Below are 22,039 nucleotides of genomic sequence, written 5' to 3'. Positions count from 1 at the left end.
ACATTTGATGACTGCATGAAGTATCTTTGTTACATAAAATAGTATTCTTTTAAACCTCTCGCTCTAATGTTTTAGAATATAGTCATATTTCGGTACAGAGCTGTGCAGTGGTGTTAAGATTTTTTACATTTATTAATTTTTAAACGCATTTATAAAACCATTAGTATAATTTATTACGAGATAATTTTTGTAAAATATTCACCATAAAAAATTATTTTGATAATCTCTGTGATCCCAAATTTGACAAGAATTAGGCATTTTATTATTCAAAAAATCGGCAAGATTAACACATTTGAAGATGAATCTAAAGATTTTTATTATAAGCTATGTCTTTGACCATTCAAGTGTGATAAAAATCTTATGAATAATGATTGCTTTATAATAATTATTGACCTAAGAATAAGGTAGTGTTTTTTTGAAATACGCCATTTCTTTTGTCATTCCCTAGTGGTTAAGCTACAACATACGGCCGTAGCCATAAAATGACAAACTATAATTAAAGTAGGGAGTAAAATTATGTTAACGCGCGTGTTTGAACATGTACTTAACCGAATTTTTTTTTATTTTTTTTTAAACGGTACATGTTCAAACACGCGCGTCAATATCATTTTACTCCCTACTTCAATTATAGTTTGTCAATTTATGGCTACGGCCGTATGTTGTAGCTTAACCACTGGGGAATGACAAAAGAAATGGCGTATTTCAAAAAAACACTACCTTATTCTTAGGTCAATAATTCTTATAAAGCAATCATTATTCATAAGATTTTTATCACACTTGAATGGTCAAAGACATAGCTTATAATAAATATCTTTAGAATCATCTTCAAATGTGTTAATCTTGCCGATTTTTTGAATAATAAAATGCCTAATTCTTGTCAAATTTGGGATCACAGAGATTATCAATATAATTTTTTATCGTGAATATTTTACAAAAATTATCTCGTAATAAATTATGCTAATGGTTTTATAAATGCGTTTAAAAATTAATAAATGTAAAAAATCTTAACACCACTGCACAGTTATGTACCGAAATATGACTATATTCTAAAACATTAGAGCGAGAGGTTTAAAAGAATACTATTTTATGTAACAAAAATACTTCATGCAGTCATCAAATGTTTAAAATAACTATAAAGGATAATAAGGCTTCAAAATTATATAAATAGATCATCTACAACGTTTAAGGAGTGTCCAGGCTCATGGTTTGAATATACAATAAAAACTCAATTTCTACCTTCGACGAGCATGTCCCCCCTTAAGCTCAAATAGTTTGCAATTCCAAAATTTTAATTGATGGTGGTTCTGTAGAAAACTCTCAATGATTAGAATTTAAATTCAATTTTTATCAGTTTGTATATTTTTAAACGTCTTTTTTGAAGATATTAAAGGTGTCTGTAATTTCATCGTCAAATTATTATAAATACACAATTCTCTGTCCGTCCTCAAGATACACATATAATCGGATTATGTAAACAAATTAATGATCATTATACTAATATTTTAACTGTGTTAGATATTCCTTCATTTTTTCTTATTACTAGTGTCTGCTTCTGCTACTTACTACACATTAACTGCATATTTTGAATATGTATGTGTATTTCAAGAACTCTCCAATAGTAAGGCGTAATAGTTTTTGCCATTTGTATGTGTGTATATTATAAATGTTTCTTACATATTGTAAATAACTAAAATTAGGATTATGAATTCAAATGTTTTCTCTTGTTGTGTAAGATAATGATGTATTTTGGTTTAATTTCTAATATTATACCCATATTTATTAATAATGTCATATTATAATTACCTATCATGCAAACCTTTTTAACAATACTAAAAATGTGATAGGTAGTGATGTATGAAGAAAATATTGCAGTGGAAATGTGTGCAATCACTGCTTTTCCGTTTAGGCTGCGTTGTTCCTTTTTTGAAATTAAGTTCAGTTGTTTTTTTTAACGCGCGCGTCTTCTTTGAATTCTGTTCGTATTTTGAATCTCAGCCGTCCTTTATTTTTCTTTCTTTTTTTAATTTTTATTATCATCACTTCTAGGCTGTCGGGTTCTTTTTTCATGTGCCTGACTGCTGGAGGGTCGAGGGGGGGGGGTGGTTTTTTTCTCGGATTCCTTTTGTCACCGATGCGTTATTTTATTTTTATTTGCTTTATTTTCAACGCATACTAATGATTTTATTACGTGTCGCGCTGGATCGTTTTATAACACTCTTTATGGACTTGTAACTTTGAAAACTCCATAAAGCGAATCGACATTGTTTATTTTTTCATCTTAAAAATTTGAATCAAATATTTTTTTAACGTTAAATATAGCATTCTTGCCTCTGTCAGATTTAAGCCAAAACCAAAACCACACTGATATAAATTATTAAAAAAAAACTACATGGGTACATGGGTACTTATTTTTTTGTCCCCATATTGTATAGTCAACTGATAAATTTTCCTGGTACAACTATTACTGTTGCCAGTGGTGTAGTGCTAATTAAAATAGTGCATGGTCCTAGTTTACATTCTAATCACACCTCCCGTCTTCCACTTTTCTAAAGCACACGTTTTAATATTTCGATGAATACGCATAGAAAATTTCGTAACAGCAATACCAAAGATTATCGAGAGACAATCGATATAATATTTTCCCATAATTACTTGGGAATTGAACTGACTAATCGTGTCCGTCGCATTTTGCGCCTGCATTGAGAGATTACGATTGTTTCGGATCCACTACACCACTCACTTTCCCTCAAACCTTATACCGGGTCCACACTGGCAACGTGTCGCGCGACAACCTCGTTAAATTTTACGGTAACTATGATAATTATCGTAAAATTTCTTAAGCAATTAAGATAATTATCGTAAAATTTAACGAGGTTGTCGCGCGACATGTTGCCAGTGTGGAGCCGGCATTTGCTTAAGAAATTTTACGATAATTATCATACTTATCGTAACATTTAACGAGGTTGTCGCGCGACATGTTGCCAGTGTGGACCCGGCATTCGACTTACTAGGTAAGTGTAGTCATCCGCTATGTCAATTACATGTCAATTTGTCCTATTTCATTTTGACTTGTCAGTTGCATCACCAATCATATTATCGGGTAGCTATTCCATTTCTCTTATCGAACAATACTCTCCTGTCATAAAGAATCGATTTGTTATACTTGATAATAATAACAATACGGAATTAACTCACAAGTATGTAGTTCCAACTTCCAACTGCATGGTTATTGACAGTATGTGTCTGTCTTATTGCTTTGCCCGTCTATGGGAGTGACGTCGAAACTTTTCGAGCATGTTCTCTCCCTTTCGTAAATACTCCCAGGGATACTGATATGAATTTTCAATTGCATAATGTTCTAGCCGTCTAGCGGGATTTTCACGTCGGGCAAATGGTGCGACAGATAATGTATAGGTATCGTATCGATAGGTACTTGAAAGCAGCGTTGCCAACTTAGCGTTTTTCTTGCCAGGTTTAGCATTTATTTATTATTTAATAGGCACCTGGCTTGCAAAACTTCCATCTGGCAAATGGCGTTAAATCTAGCGTTTTTAGACACCGTTTAATAAAGCTGAAATAGGTATTACACCAGATTTGCTTGAAAATTAACATGCTTTAGTTAGAATCAACATTGTTGTTTATTTATTACATTATTTAAAATACATAATGTAAATAAATCGTACTTATTTAAATAAGTAAATACATGTAGATGTAGGTACTCTCAAACACCGCATTTTTCGGCATGATAAACAGATTCAAAACGAAAATTATGTTCACAGATCGCAAAAATATTCTGCAAGAATTCAGTCTGCTGTATATTCCTAGCGCCGGTAAAGGTGAAAAGCAAAACCAATATCAAAAAACACTATTTCATAACTGCAAACAATTTGGAAGAGCAAATATGTTTTTATACGAAATCGACTAAAATGCGAATCTCTGGAATTTCCAGTTTGTACGAGTATAATCGGGAATACCAGAGAACCAGAGATATAGATACTTTATCGGGCTAGGTACATGTGAATTGTACGTATTACATTTCACCGTAGCAGAGTTCGCCGTGAGCTTTTTACAGCACCGAGATGAAAAAAAATACGCGTTGTTCGTGGAGCATTGCAGACAATAATGTTCAAATTTTATTAGATCCTAACCTAACCTAACAAATAATCCAGTGTATCGGCTATTTTCAAAATATGTTTGCCGCTGGCTTGTAAACCGACAAGAACCGTGTTATATTTAGACATGAATTTAACTCTATCGACCTTTAATATACGGCCATATATTTCCGATACAACATTTCACGGTGAAGTGTGATACGGCGAACTGCATACGTACAAATTTCTGAATACGATTATATCGACAGTGCTAAACCAAATGGTTGTCACTTGTCAGTGGCGATGTGGAACTTTACAGAAAAGCATTTTGACAAAATTAATTTCATCATTTTCAATTTATATTTTTCACTAATTATCCTAGCTGTAACTTTTTCACAGAAGTACTCTCACTGACACATTTTATGGACAATGAAGATGATATGTAATATTCTGAATGATCTAACTCCATAAATACCTAAATAATTTGTATTATACAGTCCCTCGATATGTCTGCGATACTTGGACGGTTAAAACAAGAGAGACCACGAATTTGAAATGTATTGTGGATGTCGAGAGTCTTGTGGACGGTGAAATGAGTCCATTGGGTCTATGCTATCGACGGTAGTTTATCATATTTATAATAATATATTGAGCGGTTAATTTATTGTTACAATAAGTTAGCCGTCTAGATTTTCGAAAAGTGCTATGTTTTAACAACCCCTCTCTTGGCTTTGGCGGTGTTAACTTTTAGAGCGGGACAGACAGTTTTGACACTTTAGACGGCTAACTTGTTACAATTATAATACATACATCAATACATAAATATGATAAACTATCGATAGCCGCCTTGTGTATCAAATAGACCCACATGTCAACGTAACTAGATTTATCATTACTAGTTAACGTTAAATTATCATCATCACCAGCATGTATCAATCCACTGTTGGTTGAAAGCCTCCCCAAGTTCTCTCCACTCTTCTAGGATTCCTACATCTATATTTATAGCATTTATTCAATTAAGTGTACCTTGGGGCGTTTTATCGGTAAATTAATGTACATATTGCATCCTGATTCATCTCCTTGGTATATATTAATTCTATGACGATGCCTATTTGTGATCGTCCATCGAAAACAACTCGAGATGCGATAATAATGTACGTGTTTATCGAGTTTTAGTCACATGTCACTTTTAAACATTGACTGTTAATGTGTGGTATACGTTTTCAGAAGGCTTTTGTTTTAGATTCAAGTGTTACGTAAGTTATCTTGGAGTGACCCATTTATATCATAAATTTATTATTAAAGCCCGATGAAAGGTAAACCGGCACACATCCGAGCAGAATGGAATTACAAAATAATCCTTTTGTAATTGGGTAGGCTTATGCAAGATTGACTCTACTAAAAATTTTAATAATGAAACGTGAAAAATTGGCACAACTTCGTTTGATAAAGGTTTTTCGTGCTTCCACGCTTCCGTTATGTTATTTTTTGTTTTCGGTAGGGGTACCTAACACTTTATTGATATTTATTTTCAATGGCTTCCATCATTACTGCGTCTTCAATCCTTAATAACTGAATACACGATCATCGCAAACTGTCAGATTTATTTAAGAGCGTACTTCAGTGAAACGGCAAATAATTTTCAACAGTAGGTGCGACGACATTTCTCACTAGTCGCCAATCGGAGACAGACAACGAGGTGTCCGCACGTCGATTTGTTTTTTCATGGCGTCGGATGAAAATATTCTTAAATTGTGTAAAGATGACTTAAAAACTTTACGTATGTACTTAAAAAAGAAAACAAGTCAATGAATATACCTACTTTTATTATTAGTAATATAACAATAAACATGACATTAAATGGACGCATGTTGGATTTTTATGACAAATTATATTTCGTTCGACACGCGCCATTTGCACAATCCGCGCATCGCCTAGCCACGATCTTTTTAGACCATGCCTCAACTGAAGTATAGCCTTAAGGCTATCTACTAATCCCGAAAATATCTTTCACCCGACGATGCAAAATGGCATGTACGAACTCAAATTTCCACTTCTAAATCAACAAATGAGTATTGATAAATCTCATGCTTATTAGCTAGTAATATTACAATAGTATAAATTTTCTGATTTAACGGCCATTAAAATGCAACAATATTATGAAGATATTTGATTCTTGATTTGAATAGCACAATAAAATAGGGGAACACGGGGCATGTCAGGCCCGACACATAACGGATCCTCTAAATTTGAAAATAACACACAAACTTGCCAGATGAAAACTATTTTACGATTAAGTCCTGACGGTATTTAAATTCGCATTCCACAGGGGTGGGTTATGTGTATATTTTGCAGTAAATAGTCACATTGTCCATTTGCAGGTGAAAGTTCACATGTCTGCCCACATCACAATGTATTAAGTGTGATATTTTATCGTTAGTGTAGCATGTTAACTATTCCGTTAATGTTAACGTTAACGGGGTATATCGAGAATTTTATAATATATATACTTAGTGTGTTATTCTTGTTTTATTATTAAATGAGTATTTTATACATCGTTGCCCTTAAGTACATTATACTACTGTGCCCGGTGTTCCCCTATTTTATAAACATTCATTGCCGATATATACGTTGATACGACTCATTATGCTTCCTTAAAATACCGGCGTAGAATACTTATATATTTGTGAAATTGTGACACATTTCGCCTGCGGTGCTTTTTTTAGCAACCGCGATTTTTCTAATATTAGACACAATAAAAATAAATATCCGGCATATTCCACATGCCTACCGAATTGATTTAGGTTTTCGTGCACGATGGTAATATTAAACGGTAGGTATATTTAAAAGCTATGCCATTGGTTAAAAGTTAAATCGTTAAACGATCCCTGTACTGACGGCGTGGGGTCGGAAACTACCCCGTCTCGCTTCCATCGATTTAAATTTAACGTTGCTAAATAGCTGGGTAAACATAACGCAGAAATTGTCTGATACTGAAATTTTGTGCCTTACACACCTTTCCCTAATAATATTGTAGATACAGCGCCGGTAAGTGTCGTAAGGTACCTTTTGTAGTAAGTAACTTAACGCAAAGATAATGTTGAGTACCTACCCAGTAACCGTTTCAGGCATTGCAAACTGTTTAGAAACACAATATTTCGAACATCGAATTGGTGGTATAAGGATTTAATATATTATTCTAATAGATATCTGGTTGTATTTAGTGACTTATATTTATTTCTTAAGCTTATACTTATTTCACATTACACTTAGATACTTATCATGTCTGCGGGTCTATTCTATACACAAGGCTGCTTTCAGTCCGCTACATTAGCGAAATAGGGTACGAAATTATCGAATTATTAACACTTATTGTAACAATTACAATAATTTAGTTATAACTGTTACAATAAGTACTATGTTTTAACAGCACCTTTCGTGGCTGTGATAAATTTAAGACCGAGATAGACAGTTTTGACAGTTCAGACGGTTAACTTATTGTAATTGTTACAATAAGTGTTATTAATTCGATACTTTTCTACTCTATTTAGCTGCCGTAGCGGACCGAAAGCAGGCTTGTGTATAGAATAGACCCGCTGGAATCATATCATGTCTCTTTAAAACATTGCAGCGGATATTATTAAGATGCACAATCTATTTTGTTTTGTCTTGCAACTTTGGACACCGACCCAGCATATTCAATATTTGCTTGACATATAAAGGCTCTCTCTTCATTGGATCTCTCTAGGTATTGTCTGGTTTATCTTCTGGGAGACAATCCACTTCTGCTGTCCTTGTAAGAAACCTCTTACTGGAGGTTCTGGGATTTTATGGCTATGTCCATGTAGTGGGCTGACAGATCAACCATACTAAAAACGTTTCATAAATTTCTTCAAGTGTTTTAATACCAAAACTCCATAAGGCTCACTCATTCTTCTTATTCTAAAATTGCATGAGCAGACTCTACAAATCATACAGATCGGCCTGAATACCGTGAGCCTTAAAATTATACAGCAATTATTACACTATGTTTATGTACCAAATGAATATTTTCTACCACTTAACTGTTGTGATTAGTGATTGTGATTACTGATTAGTTCATAACGTAACATAAAGAAGTGTTGTTGCTAAATAGTAAAAATATAAGTAGATTAAAAATACATTTCGTCAGATTGGCAGCAATATTGAACGCTCTTTACTCTTTTATTGTCACCTCGAATTATTTGTGACTGACTATGTTTGGGCAAGTAACGTATTGTTATCTTCTGTTCAAATAATGGATAATATCCGGCGACAGTTAATATTGAGATAAATTATTAATGTCGACGTGATATTTTCGTCCGTTCTCGGTAATCTTCGAGACAATATTATTTCATTCCAATTATATAATTTAATCGGGTCATAATAGAAGTGTTTTTATTTTGCTCACAAATCAACGAAAAGATTCAAAGTGAAATTTATCGGTCGGACCAGACGGCCGGTGGGAGTCATCGAATCGGCGAGTCTGTTGTGTAATTTAGTCATTATTGCCAAACTTTCGCAGGGTAGAATTTTTAAGTTCTTCAGTATCATCCATTTGAGAGTTAATAATATTGTTAAGTATTTTGGCTACTTCAGGCAATTTCAGCCTCTCTCCATTCTCTCCGTTTCTCCCCAGACACTGGTTGGCCATTACTGACCTTATAGCCTACGCTAAAAGCTCTTCCCCGGCGTCGTTAGCTAGCACAAAGCATCTATTAGCGTCGCCTTTTCGCTTCATACTACATTTTACAATATAAATACACGCTACACAATGTACAGCGTGAATACCTACCGCTAGTGTGCTCTGTGTAATTAACAAGCCGGTATATAAAAGACGATCGTACTGAATGGGTTAAATTGCCCCGTCTTAAGTGGGTTGGTAGACCCCCTTACCACGGAGAGATTCCGGCGATGGTTCAAAAACCACCATGTACCTACATTATTAGACGGCATCATCATAATCGTTGATTGAGCTGGCATAAACTTGGGCGAATCTCATTTATAGCACAAATCAAAGTTAAGTCTCGGACTTCCCACGGGTCCCCCCCTTATGGGAATCTATTGAGCATCTTCTTTAGTTGATCGTCCGTAAATTATATCTATTTTTTTCTTGATCGTTCCCTCATGGCTGAGGATCTTGAACACCTCGGAATTATGTCATCTTTTGAGCGACCAAGACTTTCTACGGCGGGTCTAAAACGATTCGGCGCCGGGACAACTGGGTGCCACGCAATCGAATGAAATTAGAAAATAAATAGACGTTCGTGAATTATATGTAGGTACTTACATACTTTAAAAATATATATATGTAATATTATTTATACCTATTTAAATTATATAATTTAAATATGCACACGTAAATAATGATTTAATTGTGCATATCCTTAAATTCCAACGAGAAAAAAGTTTTATATAAAGCCTCAAGCATCATAAATCTCAATTTGAAATAAAAAAACTGTATGTTAAGAACAAAATGAATTTAAACTAGTAAGTAGTAAGTACCTACGTGCTATTTTATTTACTCAATCTTGGGTCGTGAACCAAAATTATTACCCTAAATTGGGTCGCAGATCACTTTTTTTTTTTAAACCATGTCCGATCCTAATAACATCACAATATGGGCCTCCACAGAGTGGAGGTTTGTATTAACAGATTTTATGTTTTTACGAGAAATGGATGTTGGCCACTTGCTCATCCTATTAGGTCCATACTCTGACTCATACACAAATTGAAAAACAATATGTGTAGGTACTTGCCAGACCCAGGATTCGAACCTGGGACCCACGATGCTATAGTCAGACGCTTAAGCCGCGCGGTCATCGTGGGTCTAGTATGTTGAAGAAATGCCTTCATCTATTTAGTTAAATAGAGGTTTTATGTGATATGGAAGTCAATCTGACAAAGGGGACGACTAATAATGAAATTAGTTGCAAGCCAAATCGCATCATCCGTAGCAAGCTCACAATCATGCTCTGAAATTTATTTTGCACGGGCACACTAAAAGTGGCGATTTTATGTACGTGGACGCGAAAATTATTTTGATAAATTACCACGTTTGACTCTTTTTTCGAAATTTTTGAATGTGTGATAGACCGATATCGGGTATTAAAAATATAACAGTAAGTAAGTATATTGAACAAACATCCTCAGATAGGTATACCTATACACTTATTGGACAAAATCTTTTGGAAAAAATTAGGAAGCTCGATGGGATTTGAACCCACTAGATTCGCGCTAATATGTTTTACTAATTAACTATAGGTGTCCAATCTAATTACGACGAATTTTTTGGCAGTCGTCTTTTGTTTCTTAAATCAAGATATCAATTAATTGCACTAATTACTAACTGACGTAATACATAGTCTATAACCGTGTATATTTACAATATACCTGGTACTTTCTGACTTTCTGCCTCACATGGAGCACTCATCTGGGCCACAGCACACTGAGATGAAAAAGCATTCCACTAACTTTCTTGTCAAAAACGAGTTTTTATACAAATTACCATCATTGTGTACCTATATTCATGGCAATGGCAAAGACTCCATACTAGGCGACTATTTAAAGCCTACCTTCTTAAGAACAATATTTTTTATTACATATTAACGGTATTTAAGTAATAACTTGATTGTTTTATATTCTACAAAAATAATTCAATTTGCTAACAACGACATCAGTTCTGTCAAAGGTTACAAAAAATATGCTACAGCGTTATCTCTCATCAACTATTGTATGTATCGGATTATTGTGTGGACTTTACATCACGGACCTCAGCCCCGTCTACCGCAATGTATGCAAAATGGTAGGCTCGAAAAGCGAAGCCAAAAACCTTTGCGCATAATATTATTGTTTATGACTGCCAATGATGTTCATCATTGATGACTGCAGACTGCAGCTTCATCCAAAATAATTATTAATGAGATAATTTAAAAAAAAGTCTATGGCATTCATGCAGCTTCATCCAAAATAACTATTAATGAGATAATTTAAAAAAAATCTATGGCATTCATGCAGCTTCATCCAAAATAATTATTAATGAGATAATTTAAAAAAAATCTATGGCATTGAATCACATGTAAATTGTTTTTAAAAATTAAAAATAATTATATTTAATGAATTTTGATGTGTATAATTAATGTTTAGAAAAATACATAATTTAAATTTAAACCAATCACCCAATTTTATGTCGTCAGTGAGCTATTGAAATTTCATTGATTTAGTCTTTGAGTGTTGATGTCATTAGTGTGTACCTATTTATCAATAGCAATATCGTATTATTTTCTGTAAGTGTGCTCTTGTTCTCTGATCTCCACAGCCTACTTCTTTCCAAAAGTCACTTCTTCCTTCGCCACTGATAATATGGTTATAAAGTTATACAAGACAAAATTTTCTTCACGATTCTCTTAATTATAATAGGACTCCAATCTTTTTGGAAAATACCCATGGCAATAACATGAATTCTATAGGTGCGTAATATACTGTCTACTAGTAACGGTATCTTAAGATGAAGCGGTCCCTACCTTTATCATTTATCAATATTGTATTATGTTCGCGAGATTAGGAGCAAAGCCACGTGTGCACGTGGGGGGAGAAGAATACGAAGTAATTATTAATACGCTTCATGTAGATTGTATTATAAATCAAGCTTTATTAACTATGTTGTGGATTAATCTTGCCGAAGCTTACATAGATGTTACAGTACTATTATGTATAGCTTTTGTGAGCATAATTACGTTATAAAATGGTGGAAAATACTAAAGGACCTTTGTACACATGCGGAATTTAGTCTTCACCTTCAAGGCGGAGCTTATTGGTTATATAATGTGGAAGTCTTTGAGCATACTTAACATACTGTTTGTAATCTTTCATCATCAGCCTGGACCAATCCACCACTGTCGGATGAATGCCTCTCTAAGCTAATTTATTTCATATTTGCACTGTGTTGCTACATACTTCCGGACCTTGCTGATCCAGCTGCCTCTTAGCTTGAGTTATTTTTATATGCATATATGTATCAAAATACTCTCTTGAATACTCCATGGTAGATTTTCAAAACAAATGAATTTAGTATTGCTTTCACCCGCATTACGTACTGAAAATCAGTCAGTGGGTGCCTATTTAAACAAGCAATTAGATATTATACTATAAAATAAAAACAATTTTCCCACACCACACCACTTTTTCTCTCATAAGGAACAGTTCAGAGTAGTTAGTCTTATGTATTAACATCGTAAAGGGTATTTTTTAGATAGGTATACATGTATAGCATCGTGTGTCCCAGGTTCGAATCCCGGGGTCTGACAAGAAAACATATTGTTTTTCAATTTGTGTATGAGTCAGAGTATGGACCTAATAGATTGAGCAAGTGGCTGACATCCATTTCTCGTAAAAACAAAATCTGTTAATACAAACCTCCACTCTGTGGAGGCCCGTATGATCCTATTAGGATCGGACATGGTCGAAGATATGTTTATATGTATATTTTTTGGCACGTTGGAAATTCCAACTTTGAAATATATAGGTACCTACATTGTTTCTTATTAGTGTACGTAGGTATTATTCGATGACAGAAGATAAAAAAAACTCTCATTGCAATGAATTAAATCTAAATAGTGATTGGTTAATAGAGGTATTGGATAGAGATATTGGATAATAATATAGTTTTAATATTAAATTCATTACAAAATAGTACCTACCTATGTACCATATCACATCTCAATAACTGAAGCCTCCCCCTCAATAATGATCTACCTACAACTACATAATATGTTAGATTTTGGCAGTTTTTAACTAAATATTATGCAACAATGATCTACATCACATTGCCTCTGTTTTGGCATATTTATTTTTTTGGTCTAGCAACATTAAGTCACTTGTTTTTGATCCGTTATCTTGGCCTCCCTACAATAATGATCTTGGCATCTGTCAAAATGGAGGATGACACGAGATGCGGATGCAAATAACTTTACAGAGAAAAATTCACATGGAAAATTGGAAGAGGAATAAAAAAAAGCGATTAAGGAATTCAGTGGGTCTATTCTATACTAATCGAACACTAAAGTGATAAATAGTATCAAACTTAGGGTAGGTTTGTATCAAAATATTAGCACTTATTGTAACAATTACACGAAGTTGGTTTTTATTGTTGCAATAAGTGCTATATTTTAACAGCGCCAATCTTGCTGCTGTTAAACTATCGCACTTATTGCAACAATAAAAACCAACTTCGTGTAATTGTTACAATAAGTGCTAATATTTTGATACAAATCTACCCTAAGTTTGATAATATTTATCACTTTATCACTTTAGCGGTCGATAAGTATAGAATAGACCCGCAGGAGAGACCTTTTAATTACAAGTATTTTCTTATCAACAAAATGGTTTTATTTGATTATCTCAAAATGTCCAAATGTAACATATCATTATTGACGGGGAGGCTTCAATTGCTCCCACAGGTGGCAGTACTGGACTGATTGTTAATATAGCAAAAATCACAGAAATAATAAAATTGATTCACATCAAAACTCTACACTTAGGTATAATATGTTATTATATTATGCTGTTTTTTTAAGGTCTACCTATCTATACTTTGATAAATATTCTGATGACCTATATATTATTATTGTCTTCTGATTTTTTCTGGGAAAAGTGGTCGCTGTCATAAATCACCACTATTATAAATAGGCCGGCGATATTATGAAATGGATGTAGAAAAAAAAACCGACGGAATAACAAAACGCCACTTTGCAAAGGATATCAAAACAATGATAAGTGACTTTCATTCGTTGGGATTAGAGATACAGCAAGAAAAACTTCAACCCCAACAGAATAAAAAGAAAAATAAGTATATGAGTTCATCAGTCAAAAGTCCCTCAATTAATATTATGTCAGCCTTCGGCGATTTTGTTCCTGCCAAGCATGGCACACAATTCGACCTATTAGTCTATTTATTAGGTAGGTACCCGAATATGTCCGACGAAACCCACTAATAACGAGATAGTTTCCGGTCATATGTCATGTAAAGGAGGGGTTGTTTTTAATAGGTGAGGGTTTTCGACATCGGATGTTCACTCGGATGCTATAGGTATGCATACATGACAGTGCCGAAAACTCCACAAGTACTAGGCGATCATTTAAAGCCTATATTCTAAAAATAATTATTTAGTTGCTTATTAACGTATTTAAATATTTAATTGATTATTTTATATTCTATAAAAATAATTTAATTTGCCAAGACATCTGTCGTAGGTATATGTAGGAATGTACATTTTAAATATAATATACAGGTTACAGAACTCTGTCAAAGGTTAAAAAAATATATGCTATCTGTCTTTAACGAATCTATCGGATTATTCGTGGAGGAATGCTGATGTTTCTTTTTGTATGGACTTTACGTCACGTGACCTCCGTCTGTCTATTGCATTGTACGCTATATGGTAGGCTCCGATCGCCAAGCGCATACTATTATTGTCTATGACTGCAGTATTGTCCAACATAATTAATAATTAAATAATTTATATGGCATTTTATGTAATGATTTTTGATGTGTATAAATGTTTAGGAAAATACGTAATTTAAACTGATCGCTCAATTTTATGTCGTCAGTGAGTTATTGAAATTTCATCGAATCGGTGTGCCGTTGTCATTAGTTTGTACATATTCATTAGTAGTAATATCGTAGTATCTGAGGCGGCTCTCGTGGTGCAGTGGGTAAGGCGCTGGCCTTCCACCCGAGAGTTCTGGGTTCGATTCCCGGTCATGACAAAAAAATCGTAGTATCTTCTTATTTACACCCACGTAGTATACATCCACGATGGCCGCGCGGCTTAAGCGTCGACCTATAGCGTCGTGGATCCCAGGTTCGAATCCAGTGTCTGGCAAGTACACATTATATTGTTTTTCAATTTGTGTATGAGTCAGAGTATTGAGTATGTTGAGTTTGAGTTGTTCTTATTTCCCGTGTGTGGTCTTTTTCTCAGATCTCCACAGCCTACCTTTGCAAAAGTCACCCTTCGCGACTGATACAATATGATTTATATTGCATTTTATTTATCCAATTTACGACATTATGAATTCGTGTTTGTTTAATAGATGTCATGCTTCATTGCGCAATGTTCTAAGTTGGAGAGAATGAAAATAACATTTTTTGTTTTATTGAATAATCCTTTGCTAACATTTGTGTTTACTTACTCTCTTCAGATTGTATTGACCAGGACGTATAACCAACGGATTGACCGCAGAGGAATCTATTTATTATTCGATCGCGGCCGTCTTCGCAATTTGGCAACATTACATTACCTACACAAAATGCGTTAACGAAAATATTCGAATAAAAAAAAATACTGAATACCCATTTATATATCTATTTCTATATAGGTAGGTACCTACTTAATTTCATCAGATATTTCATCTTCTTCTTCTTCCACGGCGCTACATCCCGGGGTGGGATTTGGCCTCCTCCACAACCGCTCTCCACTCACTCCGGTCTCTCGCCACATTTCTCCAGTTACCGGGTCTTCCTACATACAGATATTTCATATTGAAGAAAAATCATCGTTCCTTGCTTTCGGATACCTATACTGAATTATTCTTACCGACATACACAGTGACATCCCTAGGAAAAGTGCAGCCCTTGGGCAGACTTAGAATGCCATTCCCTTTAAAAAAAATAGTGCAGTTAGTTTCATTAGACATCATCTAGTGAGGATTAGAGCAGAGTTTTTAGGAACGCGGAGGTCTGATACATTGGTATGCTATTAGACCCCTCGTGATTTTTTCCTATGCAATAAACCGCCGTTGGTTATTACAGCACAAAATAAGAACAATGGGATAGGTTACTAGGAGTTTTTTCGCTTTCATTATTTTTTTTTAACTAAGATGTCAACATTTTCAAACGAATCGACCGCATCGTCTGCTTCATAGAAAACCGCCACTGCTCTCAAAAGTTGTAATATTCGTGTCCGTTCCTCCATTAGCCGCCTTTTAATAAAATGTGCCGCTTATAAGCAACGCATGGCTAGCCTTACCCCACGGGACGTCACTGGACATACATACACCACTATGATCGCTCTACAGAAAATAAAATGATGAACATGTAAGTGGTAGGTATGTATAATTTTTCTTTAGTGTGATATATTTTTAGCAAAGGTTTTCGCATTCTTAAATTCTCATTCAAATTTAAAGAAGTGCTTAAATTTGAATGGTAATTAGTAGTATATTTATTATATTATTCAGAACCCTTTAAAAATATTGTACTTAGGTACTTATTGTAATTAGACCCATAACATAACGTATTTATGCAGATATTTATTAGAGTTTCTAAAACTACATTTAAAATGAGGTTTAGTAAGAAATTCAAAAGAAACTAATCGCCAAAAATAATTAACGATAAATAAAAAAAAATCGATTCAAAAATGTTGGATAGTGATTTTAGTCTAGCGATATGTCACTATGTCTACTTTATTTTTGTATTAGTTCGAAAAAAGGAAATGCGATCTAGAAAATAAAAGATAATTGCACGGCTTCAGGAATAAAATGCCTTTATTTGGTTTCCTTTCCTTTTATATTCTCTTCTTTTAATCAGCCATATCTAATAATATAAATCCAAATTAAATCAGGAATTCAAAATCTGTACATAAATATTTTGTGGAGCGAATTTAAATTATTCACCTAACTTTAGCACATAGATAATATTATTATTATTATAATATCGTCGAGAGGTTAAAAGTTAAAACTAGTTATTTATATTATAAGTAGGTATGCGCTATGTTATATCTACCTACGAACGCGAAACGTCGCTGCAAAATCCTCCGTATAACGAAGGTATTTCCTGTCATATATCATGGGGGGTGGAGAAAATATGGGAATGGGTGTATTTTGTGAGCAGGCCAGCGCCGGATTTGACCGCGGCTTTTGTGGACAAATAATCGCCTTCCGGAGGTTTTTTCGGCTATTACTCAATTTTATGAACACACACATACACTTCACGCTACGTTTTTCCCCTTCAGTTTTTATATACCGTAATATCTCTCACTTTTCTTTTCCAGGGGAGAGAATTGGAGGTCACATTTTTTGCGCGATTCGATGTCGGAGAATGAAAGTTGAAGAATATAATTTATATTGATATTCATTATGGTCTATCTACCTGCCACCATCGTACCTATTGCTAATGTGTTATATTGTAAAAACTAGGAAAAAAATTTACATTATTGTCGATCCGATCAATGTGTTAAATGTGTTCAATTCGCAATGTGTGCTGTGCAGTGCATTTTGCCCGACGGCAAATTCATCCATGTCATGATCATCAGTCATGAGATCTCGACGAAGAAGAATAAGAATAATATTATCAAACATTGAAGTTAATGGCCCCATCAAACCACACCCGGTCTTAATCGGACGTATCACGGACCCTACGTGTGTGTTATGTTTACTCAGACCCACCGTCCACCCGGTCTAATAATTAGAGAAAACACGATATACCTATGTAGGTAGTTACATTTTCAAGAATAAAACTATTATAATTCTATACCTATTTACGGCCCTGCTCAGCGTTCTATTTATACAGCGATCATCTAAAATTATACCATTAATAATCAAGTGGCTCCTTTGGCGCCATTGAGGGGTATGCTAATTTTTTCTAACCAATTTCTATTGAAAAAAAAATGACATCATCATGGAAATTCTTTAATCCAATATTAGCTAAATCGAGTATTACGTATAACTCCACTTGGTAACCGTCCGATGCCATTGTCAATTTTCGTCGATCGTATTTTCAGAACGATTGTATTAAGTATCCATTATATCTAAATTCGAGATCCAATTTTAAATCCCCCATCACTGCTTATAATAATATCACCATTACAGTCTTCTTGTCCCATCCCTAAATTCAGGAAGGACCGAATTACATTGATGCCAACCATTAGATGTATTAATACAAATAAGAATATCGGGATACTGTATTTCACCACGTTTGATTTTGATTAGTAAGTAGTCACCATACTCTTTATGTTTGTAATTAATTTGTCCAGGACCTAAGTAAGATATGAAGCACCGGACTACATTTTATATAATTTCCACCCAAAATATTAAGTATCGCGCTCAACAAATAATAGGCCTCATTTAGATACCGATTTATTCTTCTCCCATATTTATTTTTTTACGCAATACACTTTTTAAGGCTTTCATTGACGATGATTAGTCGGTGTAATAATATCTCTTCGCTATCCAATTCCTTGCTGTTTAGGATCGTGACTACTTTTAAAATATTCTAGCTGTGTCTCCAGCGATCCCAGCATTTCGCCGTCCGCATAGACGAAGGTGTCAGGAGATCTATAGCGTCTTTAGTCAGACCATCGAGTAGATGACCACCTGAGTCGACCCTCTGATGTTTTCGCTAACGATGAGCCTTTCGAAAGTATCATTTTTCCTTCTGGATATGTGACCAAAAATCTGCAGAATTATCGGGAATCATGTTACAGATGGCAAACGCTTTATTCGATCTGTGTATTTTTATCGATTCTTTATGTGAAACCTTGATTGGTGTAGAATTAGGTAGGTATTTAGGTACTGTATAATTCAAGATATTTTTTAAAAGCAACACATTGCTCGGCTATTTGTATGTACGACTAGTAAATAGATGAAATACATAATATGTAGTAAAAATAATTTTCATTAATTTATATGTTTGAATGAAACTTACCTTAACACTTGCTAGGTATGTAGCGTGCTTAACTTGGTATTTTTTTCTATTGAATATGGTATAGTTTAACTTACTTTTTTATATATTACACGTAACTAAATAATATATAACAATATACTCTACTTATAGTAGTGGCGAGGGGTGGAGGTAGGCCGTTAAGATTCGACATAAATAGTGCATAGGTACTAAACTTTGTCAGTCATACTTCTTAATAGTTTTCATTGAACTGAGAATACAATTTGCAGACGGTGCTAGTTAGTTTTTTTTTTTAAATTCAAACCTACCTATCCCAAACCATATAAGTTTAGGTATGTTATGAGCTATCCGACAAAAATAGTGCACATTTTTTCATGCACATATACATACTTACTTATTTGTTTTTGTTGAATTAAGAATGCATATTATATATTGTGTTGGTTAGTTTTTTTAAAAATAATTAAGCCCTGCTTAAACATTTATGACTATTATATACTATGGCTTGGATTAGGCAGGGCTTAATTGAATTTTAAAAACTACCAAACACTATTCAATGAAAACAAATACGATTGACTAACACATTTAGTCTGCACTATTTATGTCCAATCTTAACAGTCTACCTCCATCCTTCGCCACTGACTTATAGTATGATCGGCATTGCTGTTACTATGCATAGATAGCTTGAACTAATCAGATATGATAATATTATTTCCTTACATACCTAATAAGCTACAAAGCTTACTCCAGTGACCACATCCTCTCATTATGGGTGAATCGGCGAGCGCTGCCATTACTTAATAATAATAAACGAATAATGGAATCATCAAAGGGAATGAAATTAAATGGCAGATGCAGGGCTTTTTTTTTCTTTTTGGGCTCAATATGGTTGTGGTGGTGTGTTTACTTTGGAACTTTCCAAAATAAACTAAAAATATCCAGTGTAAGCAACCGCGTGTACATGTATATTAAACACAGATATTACTATTACTTTTGGCTAGTCTTGTCTCGTAGTATAGACTCCCAAACATAAAATACTTATCTGGAAGTATCGTAACAAGTAGCAGCATGTAGGTATCTACAGTGTAGTGTTTCTGCAGAAATTTTCTCGTGTTCCGCAAATTGTTAGACTAAATTTAATAATATTCTGTACCTCGGTACTTTGACACTATTGGCAGATTGCGACCATAAACTCTTCTGTATGTACTTACAATTGTAAATTTTGTGATTTATTTTGACGTTATGTATATTATAATGTGCTGGTATATAAGCTCGTGGCTTAACGGTCATATTCTTAGGATCGTTGGTGTCCATTTGTGTCATCCTCGCTGTAGATATGCCGCATCGGAATAATAAACCAAACATTAGATGCCCCAGATAGTTACATCAATTTATGGGTCTTCAACTAGTCGTGGAATGCCGAGAGAAGTGGGGCCAACCCGTTGAGAAGGCTGTTTGACAGTCACGAGGTCCAGACGAAGGAGAAGAAAAAGAAATGGAAAAAAGACAATAGGAGTGTGGTCACCCACTTGTGTGCGCGTCTGAGTTGTAGTAATTTGTACCATTGCGCAAATATTTTTTTTATTAAGGTGATTCATCAGTGAAACGCCAAATAATTTTCTACCATAGGCGCGACGAAATTTTGCACTCGCTCCCATTCTGAGAGAGCATGTAGAGCTGGAAGGACGTCATTTTGCTTCGTGATGGCGACGGCCGTAATAATTCCTAAATCGTGTAAAGATGACTTAAAACGTTACCCATTTACTTTAAAAAGAAAACATGTCAATGAATATATTATTATTGTCACTGATAAAACAATAAACAGAACATTAAATGGACACATGTTGGATTTATAAGACAAATAATATTTGGTTTGACATGCCTCATTTGCACCCGCGACCCGCAAACCGCGCATCGCCTAGCGACGATCTTTTTAGACCGTGTCTCAACTAATGCATGGCCTTAACGAACACCCAATGACCTTGACGAACACCGAAGAAAATTGCGCCGCAGTAGACTTTAAAAAAAAAATTATTTACATATTACGATACGAGTAGAATATAGATAGGCGAGAAAAGTGTACGAAAATATTATTAGGTAGGTATACAATTATGAAGGAAATGGAATGAAATCAAAAGTGTATAAAGTATAGACTATAGATTATAGAATGATTATAATATTTAGGTACTTATCTAATCCTAGTATATCGCATAAAAAAGACAAAGGAAACCAATCAGTGACAAGATCTCCCACTTTTCCTAAATCCATACATAACGCCAACTCATCAAAAAATTGTCTCTAAAACGGGATTTTCATATTTTTACTGGGAGTGACGCTGAGTCGACAATTTGATTATTTGATCCCTGATCGACTCATTGAAATGTCTATCTAGTATTATTATTGAGTGAGTGTGTGCTTAGGTATACTATAAAATATATGCGGGGGTGGATCGGTATCTCTGGGGACAGATGTGACAGGGGATGTAAAAGGACCCCAAACATCCGAAAACACAGCGATGCCAGGGGACACGGGGGATACTTTGATGAAATTTTTCGATTTTAACTCCAGCAGCTCCGACTGATTTTGTAAAACTGGTTTTTTAATGTTTTTAACTCTTCCGCATTAAAAACGATTTTACGCACGAATGCTACCATTCATGCCGGTGTTAATTGATAACTGATAGTACCTACCTGAAAGCGAGAACATCAGGTGCCTGAATCTGTTATTGGTGATGTCAATTTCGAGGTCATAGCTACGTTTGACGAAATTGATTCCGATATCGATATATTCCACTTGGGTGAGGTGAGTTTTATGTGGAAGGTGTTTCTTTGGGAAAGGATTACCTATTAGGTAGTGAAATTCTTAAGACAGGTTTTGTTTAGTTCATTCGATGTATGTATTTCCTTATAATTGGCATATATTATTTTTTGGTAACGTCGCGAACTTATACAATGTTTGTAACACTTTTTAACACTCAAAAACATTTTTATACGAGACGTAATTAAAATAAACGAATAGTCTACAATGTAATATAATTATGTAAATGTGCATAATATATTATGGTAAACGATATGTTTGTGTGTCAAACCTAACAGATTGGTTTTAATATTAGTTTCATTTTTATGGTATTTTAAAATTAAAATTAACATGCCTGTATTTATTATTATTAGCTGATAAACCATTTTTGCAGTGAGCAAAATAAAATTTTACATACCTACCTACTACCTACTTATGTACATTTTTGTATAATTTGTTC

General features: G+C 34.3%; 1 protein-coding gene across 2 annotated transcripts in view; it reads left to right on the top strand.

Annotated features, from left to right (window-relative positions):
- fra (neogenin protein frazzled) overlaps positions 1–22,039 on the top strand; it is a 181,461-nt gene that overhangs the window by 72,896 nt on the left and 86,526 nt on the right. The gene's annotated exons all lie outside the window — the stretch shown is intronic.

This window comes from Rhyacophila brunnea, unplaced genomic scaffold (assembly GCF_057557595.1).
Source record: "Rhyacophila brunnea isolate RB1 unplaced genomic scaffold, BYU_Rbru_1.0 scaffold_15, whole genome shotgun sequence".
In the NCBI taxonomy this organism is placed as follows: Eukaryota; Metazoa; Arthropoda; class Insecta; order Trichoptera; family Rhyacophilidae; genus Rhyacophila; species Rhyacophila brunnea.
The sequence above is the reverse complement of the archived record's forward strand: the minus strand, read 5'-3'. Positions and strand labels throughout refer to the sequence as shown.